Genomic DNA, 8,031 nt, shown 5'->3' with positions numbered 1-8,031 from the left:
GTTAAAAAATGTTCTTTCATTAACTAGAAGTTTAGTTACATTTGGGCAGTATAAAAAAAAAAAAAAAAAAAAAGACGTAAGATTCTTCAGGCTGATGGGGGAGTAGGGCATTCGTCTTTAACCTCATGTCCGGAAACCTCGCTCGGGAGGACTGTGGTCAGAGGATCCAGGTCTTTGACCTCCAGCTTGGGCCTAGCCTCCTTGCCACCTTCTCCGACCTCTTCCTGGCCCTCCTCGACATTCCTGAAGTCATCTGAGTACACATAGGTCATCCTTTGGGCCTCGAACTTCATCCTTTTGACCTCCTTCTGATGAGCTCGCAAAAGGACAAAAAATTCGATCGACGGATGAGCTTAATTTCTGCATGAGGAAGACGTCAGGATTGGGTAGTGACGGCTTATTCAGCTCCTCAATTCTAAGCCTGAGTTGCTCAGCCTCAACTTCGACATTTTGCCGACCTACAGTTTCCTGGGTAAGGTTGAGCGAAGCCTGCTTGAATTTGGCCTCCCAGCATGCTGCTACTTTTTGGGCTGAGGAAAGCTCAGAGTTAAGCTTGTTGTTGGCTCTTCGCTACTGAGCCAAACTCTGGTCGGCCTTTGCTGCCTTAGCTTCAGCCTTACTCCGAGCAGCCTCGCTCGCCTGAGTTTGTCAAGGAACTCCCTTTCGTTGACCCCGAAGGCCGCAACTTGCTCCTTAAGGCGCTAAAGCTTAGCTTGCCTAGCCTCTTTGTCCTTCTCCGCAACCTCGACCCTTGCCAAGGCATCCTCCTTTATAGTCTCCGCCAGCATTCATCCCTTGTGAGTTCCCTCCAAGGTTTGGCTGCATTCTTTGTACAAGAGTCGGCTTGCCATGGCAACCTGAAAACGAAAAGGTGGGAAGTGAGCAAGAAACAAGGATAGCATTAAAAAAAAAAAAAAAAAGTAAGCGAGCTACCAGTACCTTAGCCACATGACTGCAGGTTAAGGCCAATATCTAGGAAGGAGCCGAGTCCCTAACAACCGCTAATGTTCGCAAGGTGATGCAATCCCTGGCCACCATAGCCCCAACACTGATATGGTCGGGGAGTTGGTCGATCAGAGCATGGACTTCAGCCTCAGTCGCTTTGCTTGTCCCCCCATCTTTTGGTTAGACGGGTGCTCTGGTGCTTTACCTTTTCTTCAGCCTACGATTGGCTCAAACGTCTTCTTCGTTGGCCCCTTAGGGGGCTCGGTGGCACTCTTCTCACCAGCTGCCTTAGAGATAGTCACGTATTTCTTCGCGCTTGGGCCTTTCGCAAGCTTGCCTTCGGCGTGCTTCGTGCCATGGCATCCGCGGGCTGTTTTGTCACCGAAGCAACCAATGCCTTCAGGGTAGCCGCTGACACCGCCGTTTTTTTTTTTCTTAAGGCCCTCAGGTTTTTTAGCCCACATTTTTGCAAGGAAAAAGGGAAACGAGTTAGCGATCAATTTGCGTGGGAAATCAAACGTAAGCAAGCAACAACTTACCTTTTTCCAAAAGCGCTAAAAATCTGGCCTCGTCCCTACAAAAGGTGTACACCTTTAGGTGAGGAAGCATAAGAAGCTTGTGGACATTGCGTGACCTATCAGGAAGATCATGGAAACGTTGCAGCCTTTGCAAGCTCACCGCAGAGAGATAGTTTTGCTTGGCTTTAACTGCAATGGAAAACAATTTAGTTAGATAATGAAGCAAAGCTCAAAATTTGTCCTTACGTATGTGAGCAACCAAAGCCTTACTCGCTTTTGAAGAGAAGACACCGCTCGTCCCAGCCTCGTAGAAGAAGAATTGGGAATCCCAATTCGAGACATCGATCAACTTGTTGAAGCGTACTTTCCTCACCTTGGAAAGGTAGTACATACGGCCTTGCCCCTTTTTGAGCCTGTCCAAGTGTACAAGCTCTTCGACGGACGGCTCGCCTAGCTCAGCGATCATGTATGTAATGTATACCCCGATAATGATCAAGTAAGAATTGGTCATCAGTTGGAGAGGAGCGATGTCAAATCTCCTCAACACATTATCGATGAAAGGGTGCAGGGGAATGGATACCCCACACCTAAGAAGAGTCTCAAAAGTTTCCACCCATCTGGTCAGAGGGTTCTTTCGAGAGTGTTCTCCCAAGGTCATCAGGTTGAGCTGTGGTGCATAGCTCACCCTGATGTGTTCAAGATCCTCGAGGGTGATCAAGGATTGTGGCTCTTTTCATATCCTGTGAGCTAGAGACGGCAGGGAATGAGCCAGTTGGATTGAAGCACGATCAGACAAGCCTATAGCGTCGAGGTCTGAGCTTTTGGCAACAAATTCTTTAGATATCTCGGGGGACACATCCCCTAGTACTGTCGAGCCAACCGATGAATCGAATATTCGGTCTATTGTGCAACTACTAGACAAAGACATGGTTATAGCTCGACTCTGGGTACCTGAAAAAAGAAGGCAACATGTGTTAGAGCTTGAACAACTCGGCGACCATTCCACATTCGCTTCCATCTCAAGCACTCAAAATAGCTTGCGCAATACAACGAAGTCACGCGACCTACCTAGGACACCCGCGGCCACTGTGATTAAACCCCTTTAAAACTCGAGACCACCAAAAACACACCCCAGAAACCCTACTAAAATCTTAAAACATCCAATGTGGCCACTACAGCAGCCACCATGTAGCACAAAACTTAGAAAAATGAGCAAGGAAGAGAAAGAAGTCTTATCGGAATAAAGAAGCGCACTGAGAACTCATAAGAAAGACCACTGCGACGATATAAGAGCAATGGCAAGAAAAGCAAGACGGTGGAAGAATTGTCAGAATGACTATTCTGAGTATTTGCCACCTTTTATTGTGATTTTTGCATGGAAGACGAAAGGGCGAAGTTCAATCTCGACCATCGACTCACAACTGATCCTAGCCCTTCATTCATTAAGTGATCTCAGCCCTTGGATGTAGCCACGTATTGATCATTCACGAGGTGTGATGAACCGTCGAAAATGATAAGAAAATGATAACCATCGTTGCACGACGCCCCAACTTCATGCGTGAACAGTTATTATCGCCTATGCGTGACGAAACGTAACTAATAAAGGCTGCCACATTTAATGCGACACGACCATGCAGAAATTACACTTATACCCTCACCTTTTGTATTTTGAGTTTTGACAGGTGGTACAGGTAATAATGTCCAGGTGTGAAGAACGTTGACCAGATGTAAGGTCGGTTGTGGAAGCCTGATCGAGCATGCACTCAAAGACTCACTATTAAAGCCAAGCTTGGCGTCAGATCGAGCAATAGTCTTCGAAGCCCGAAATGAGTATCGAACATTAGGGGGCAGGTATTGTGTGTGGTTTTTTCGCCAAACTCTGGCTAACACGAGGATTTAGCTCGGCCTAGAATGACGTCGGCAACTGTGATTGATTAACCTAGCATAAGCTCATCGAGCCATAGCTCAACCCAACACAAGCTAGTCATAAACAATCTTATGAATTAATCAATTAATCCCTAGATTACATCAAATCCCGGATATCGCGGGAATGACTAGATTAACAGTTATCGTTGCGCAATCATAGCGCTCAATTGCAAGGATATCAGAAATGTGATTCAAATCATTTGTAATCCCCTTAATTTTGCTATTTCCTTTATGTAAATCTTGTATATATATACCCCTTAATACGATGAGGAGGGAGATATGAATTCTGGATTACAACTATATTGTAAGCTCTCACAGCATATACAGTAAACACATAGGACGTAAGCAGTTAACTTCACCAAACCACTTTAAAAGTTCCCTTTGTCATTTACTTTTAGGCATTATCATTCACTCATCACTGATTATCTGTAATCATGCCCACATCAGTTTTGATCCCGACAAGGTTGATCGGATCTCGCTGGTTGGCACAGATTTTAGTATCAACACATAACAAGGGCGTGCACACCAAAAAAAATGAAGCAAGGAGCTTTTTTTTTTTTCTTTGCACGAGCCTAACCCAAAAAGAAGGAAGCAATTTGCACGAGCCTTTTTTTAATCATTTTTTGAAATCAAAACTTTGGAAAATCGTAAAAAAATCATGTACTATTCATTTTGGGTCGGGGTTTGTTTTGTTGTGCTCCTAAAATCCCCATTTCAATTGTGGTGAATACATTTGGTCAGGAGATCTTGAACCATGTGGGGGATGATTTTTGAAAAGAAGTTTTTTGGTGCATAGCAAAGACGTGCACACCAAGGGACGATCTTTTCGAAGGTTGTCCTTTTGATCTGATTTTTGCATGATGGTGGAAAAAAATTCAAGGAACCTAATCCAAAAAGAAGGGAGCAATTTGCTCAAGCCGTTTTTTTTAAGTGATTTTTTGAAGATTAAAATTTTGGAAAATTGTATAAAATCACATAGTATGCATTTTGGGTTGGGGTTTGTTTTGTTGTACCCCTAAAATCCTCATTTGAAATGTGGTGTGTACATTTGGTTAGGAGATCTTGAACTTTATGGGGGACGATCTTTTGAAAAGAAGGTTTTTGGTGCACAGCAAAGGCTTGCACACCAAGGGACGATCTTTTCGAAGGTTGTCCTTTTGATCTAGTTTTTTCATGATGGTGGAAAAAAATTCAAGGAACCTAATCCAAAAAGAACGAAGCAATTTGCCCAAGCCAATTTTTTTTAATGATTTTTTGAAGATTAAAATTTTGGAAAATTGTAAAAAATCACATAGTATGCATTTTGGGTCGGAGTTTGTTTTATTGTGCTCCGAAAATCCCCATTTGAATTGTGGTGTGTACATTTGGTCGCGAGATCTTGAACTTTGTGGGGGACGATCTTTTGAATAGAAGGTTTTTGGTGCACAGCAAGAGCGTGCACACCAAGGGACGATCTTTTCAAAGGTTGTCCTTTTAATCTGGTTTTTTGCATGGCGTTGGAGAAAAATTCAACGAAGCTAACCCAAAAAGAAGGAAGCAATTTGCACCAGCCCTTTTTTAAATATTTTTTGAAAATTAAAACTTTGGAAAATCGTAAAAAATTACATACTATGTATTTTGGGTCGGAGTTTATTTTGTTGTGCTCCTAAAATCCCCATTTGGGAGATCTTGAACATTGTGGGGGTCGATCTTTTGAAAAGAGGGTTTTTTGTGCACAACAAGGGCATGCATCCCAAGGGACGATCTTTTCGAAGGTTGTCCTTTTGATCTAGTTTTTTGCATGGTGGTGGAGAAAAATTCAAGGAACCTAACCAAAAAAAAAAAAAAAGGGAAGCAATTTGCACGCCATATTTTTTAATGATTTTTTGAAGATTAATACTTTTGAAAAATCATAAAAAAATCACATACTATGCATTTTAGGTCAAGGTATGTTTTGTTGTGCTGCTAAAATCCTCATTTGAATTGTGGTGTGTACATTTGGTTGAGAGATCTTGAACTTTGTGGGGGACGATCTTTTGAAAAGAAAGTTTTTGGTGCACAGCAAGGGACGATCTTTTCGAAGGTTTTCATTTTGATCTGATTTTTTGCATGTGGGTGGAGAAAAATTTCAAGGAACCTAACCCAAAAAAAAGGAAGCAATTTGTACAAGCCCTTTTTTTTTTTTAATGATTTTTTTTAGATTAAAACTTTTGAAAATTGTAAAAAATCTCATAGTATGCATTTTGGGTCGGGGTTTGTTTTGTTGTACTCCTAAAATCCCCATTTTAATTGTGGTGTGTACATTTGGTTGGGAGATCTTTAACTTTGTGGGGTATGATCTTTTGAAAAGAAGGTTTTTTGTGCATAGCAAATGCGTGCACACCAAAGGACGATCTTTTCAAAGATTGTCCTTTTGATCTAGTTTTTTGCATGGTGGTGGAGAAAAATTCCAGGAACCTAACCCAAAAAAAAGGAAGGAATTTGCATGAGTGATAAGAGCTTGAAAAAAAATATATTTTTTAGTGATTCAATAGGATTATTTGTGGAAAAATGTGTTTTTAGTGTGAAATTTGAGTTAATTATTTCATAAATACCTTTTCTGGGATCACAGGTGTATTTTCAGTATTTTCAGGTTAAAAATGATATTTGAATGAAGAAGAATGATTTCAATGGAATTCATGGCGAGTAAGAACAAATGGTGCAAGAATCAGAGTTGAAACGGGAAAGTTGTGACGTGTTGAAGATATGACGTAAAACCTGGAAATCCTTCAAGATGAGCATGCTTTGATGTTTCGATCATAACTTGAGCTGTAGAAATCAGAATTCAATGATTCTTATGGTGTTGGAAAGCTTATGCAGAGAGCTACAAAGTTGTTGTTGTTGACTTCACTGAATTCTGAAGATTCCAGACCTGTAGGACAGAAAGAACGATCATCGCAACGACCATTTCTTATCGCCGCAGCGATGGATCACGGGCCTGTTTGGGTTATTGTATTCTCCTAGTCTGAATCTAAATGGTTTAAGAAATTTATTTCATTCCTAATTAACCATAGATTGAGAGATGAAACTTGATCAGTCTAAGGTAATAAAACCATAGATTGAGCAAACGCTCGATATAGGTTACCGCGATCTGTGAGGCTCCGGTAAATTCCATAGAACTTAATGATCTCTTAGCTTCTAAATCCAACTTAGAGATATTTTGGGTTGTTTCTTAAGAGTTAATTCGGTAATTGTTCAAGAGAAAGTTAGTGGAATATTAGGAAGTTTGGCCTTTAGAATAAGTTTTATTAGGTTAGCAATAATTGTCAATGCATAGGATTTAATTGGTGTGAAATCTATGCCCTAGGTTTAGTCATATTGATCTTTTTTTTCAGAGTATTAATACAATTCCACTTTTGTTTAGTTTTTAGTTTGTTTTACTTTTCATTAAATTTATTCTTAAAATTTGGTTTTATCAAATAGCAATAAAATAGACTAAGTTGAGTACTTGGTAGACAGTTCTCTTGGGATTCGACACTCGTTTACTTGAGCCTCACTACTTGTGTGATTTCCTATACTTGCGAATAGCCTGTCAAGTTTTTGGCACCATTTCCGAGGAACTATTTTTTTTTTTTTTACCAATATCAATCAAAATATTTAGTTGCTAATTTGATTTGTTTTATTTCTGCTTAGAAATTAATTTTTGTTTTGTTTTGTTTTGTTTGTTTCTTTTAGTTAGAACCTAGAGAGCTTACGTTCAAAAGGTGGTGGTTATCTTAATCCCTTAGATTTTGAGATTAAGAGAACGACTAAACAATTGAGGAAAGAAAAGAGGCAAGCTAACTTAGAAAAATCAATGGCTAACATGGGAATTATAAATCCCAATGTGGAAAATCATGAGAATTAGAATGAGGGTATCATAGGAGGCGATGCAACTGGTGGAGCGGTAGTGGTTCAAAGAGCATTGAAGGACTACTGTAGTCCTACTGTTGATGGGTTCTATTCTAGCATCAAGAGACCACCAATTCAAGCGAATAATTTTGAGATCAAGCCAGCAATTATTCAAATGATTCAGCAATTGATCTAATTTGCTGGGTTACCTAATGATGATCCCAACTTGCATATCGCCAATTTTCTAGAGTTATGCGACACATTCAGGCATAAGGGAGTATCTGATGACGCAATTAGGCTAAGGCTTTTCCCATTCTCTCTTTGGGATAAAACTATGGCTTGGTTGATTTCTATGCCATCTGGGAGCATCACGACATGGAATGAGTTAGCTCAAACGTTCCTCACTAAATATTTTCCACCTGCCAAGTCTACTAAGCTGAGGAGTAAGATTACCAATTTCTACCAACAAGACTTGGAGTCATTGTATGAAGCATGGGAAAGGTATAAGGATCTCTTACGGAGGTGCCCTCACCATGGTTTAGCAATGTAGTCGCAAGTGCAAACGTTCTACCAAGGGTTACTGCCAACTATTCAAGCCATGATAGATGCTGCAAGTGGAGGAACCTTGAACAAAAAAAGGCCAAAGGAAGTATACAATCTGATTGAAGTGATGATGAACAATCACTATATTAGAACTTCGGAGAGAACTTCAACAATGAAATCAGCGGGAGTGCACAAAGTTGACGGTTACACCGCATTGGCTGCTCAACTTTCAAACATCCAGAAGCAATTA

The 8,031-nt window shown here is 40.6% G+C and overlaps 1 non-coding gene across 1 annotated transcript; it reads right to left on the bottom strand.

Annotated features, from left to right (window-relative positions):
* Positions 1-7,671: 7,671 nt before the first annotated feature.
* LOC116139700 lies at positions 7,672-7,778 on the bottom strand. Its single transcript, XR_004129502.1, has one exon. It is a non-coding gene; the product is annotated as a small nucleolar RNA R71 (small nucleolar RNA).
* Positions 7,779-8,031: the final 253 nt, after the last annotated feature.

Source organism: Pistacia vera, unplaced genomic scaffold (genome assembly GCF_008641045.1).
Source record: "Pistacia vera cultivar Batoury unplaced genomic scaffold, PisVer_v2 Contig357, whole genome shotgun sequence".
NCBI classification, from domain to species: Eukaryota; Viridiplantae; Streptophyta; class Magnoliopsida; order Sapindales; family Anacardiaceae; genus Pistacia; species Pistacia vera.
The sequence above is the reverse complement of the archived record's forward strand: the minus strand, read 5'-3'. Positions and strand labels throughout refer to the sequence as shown.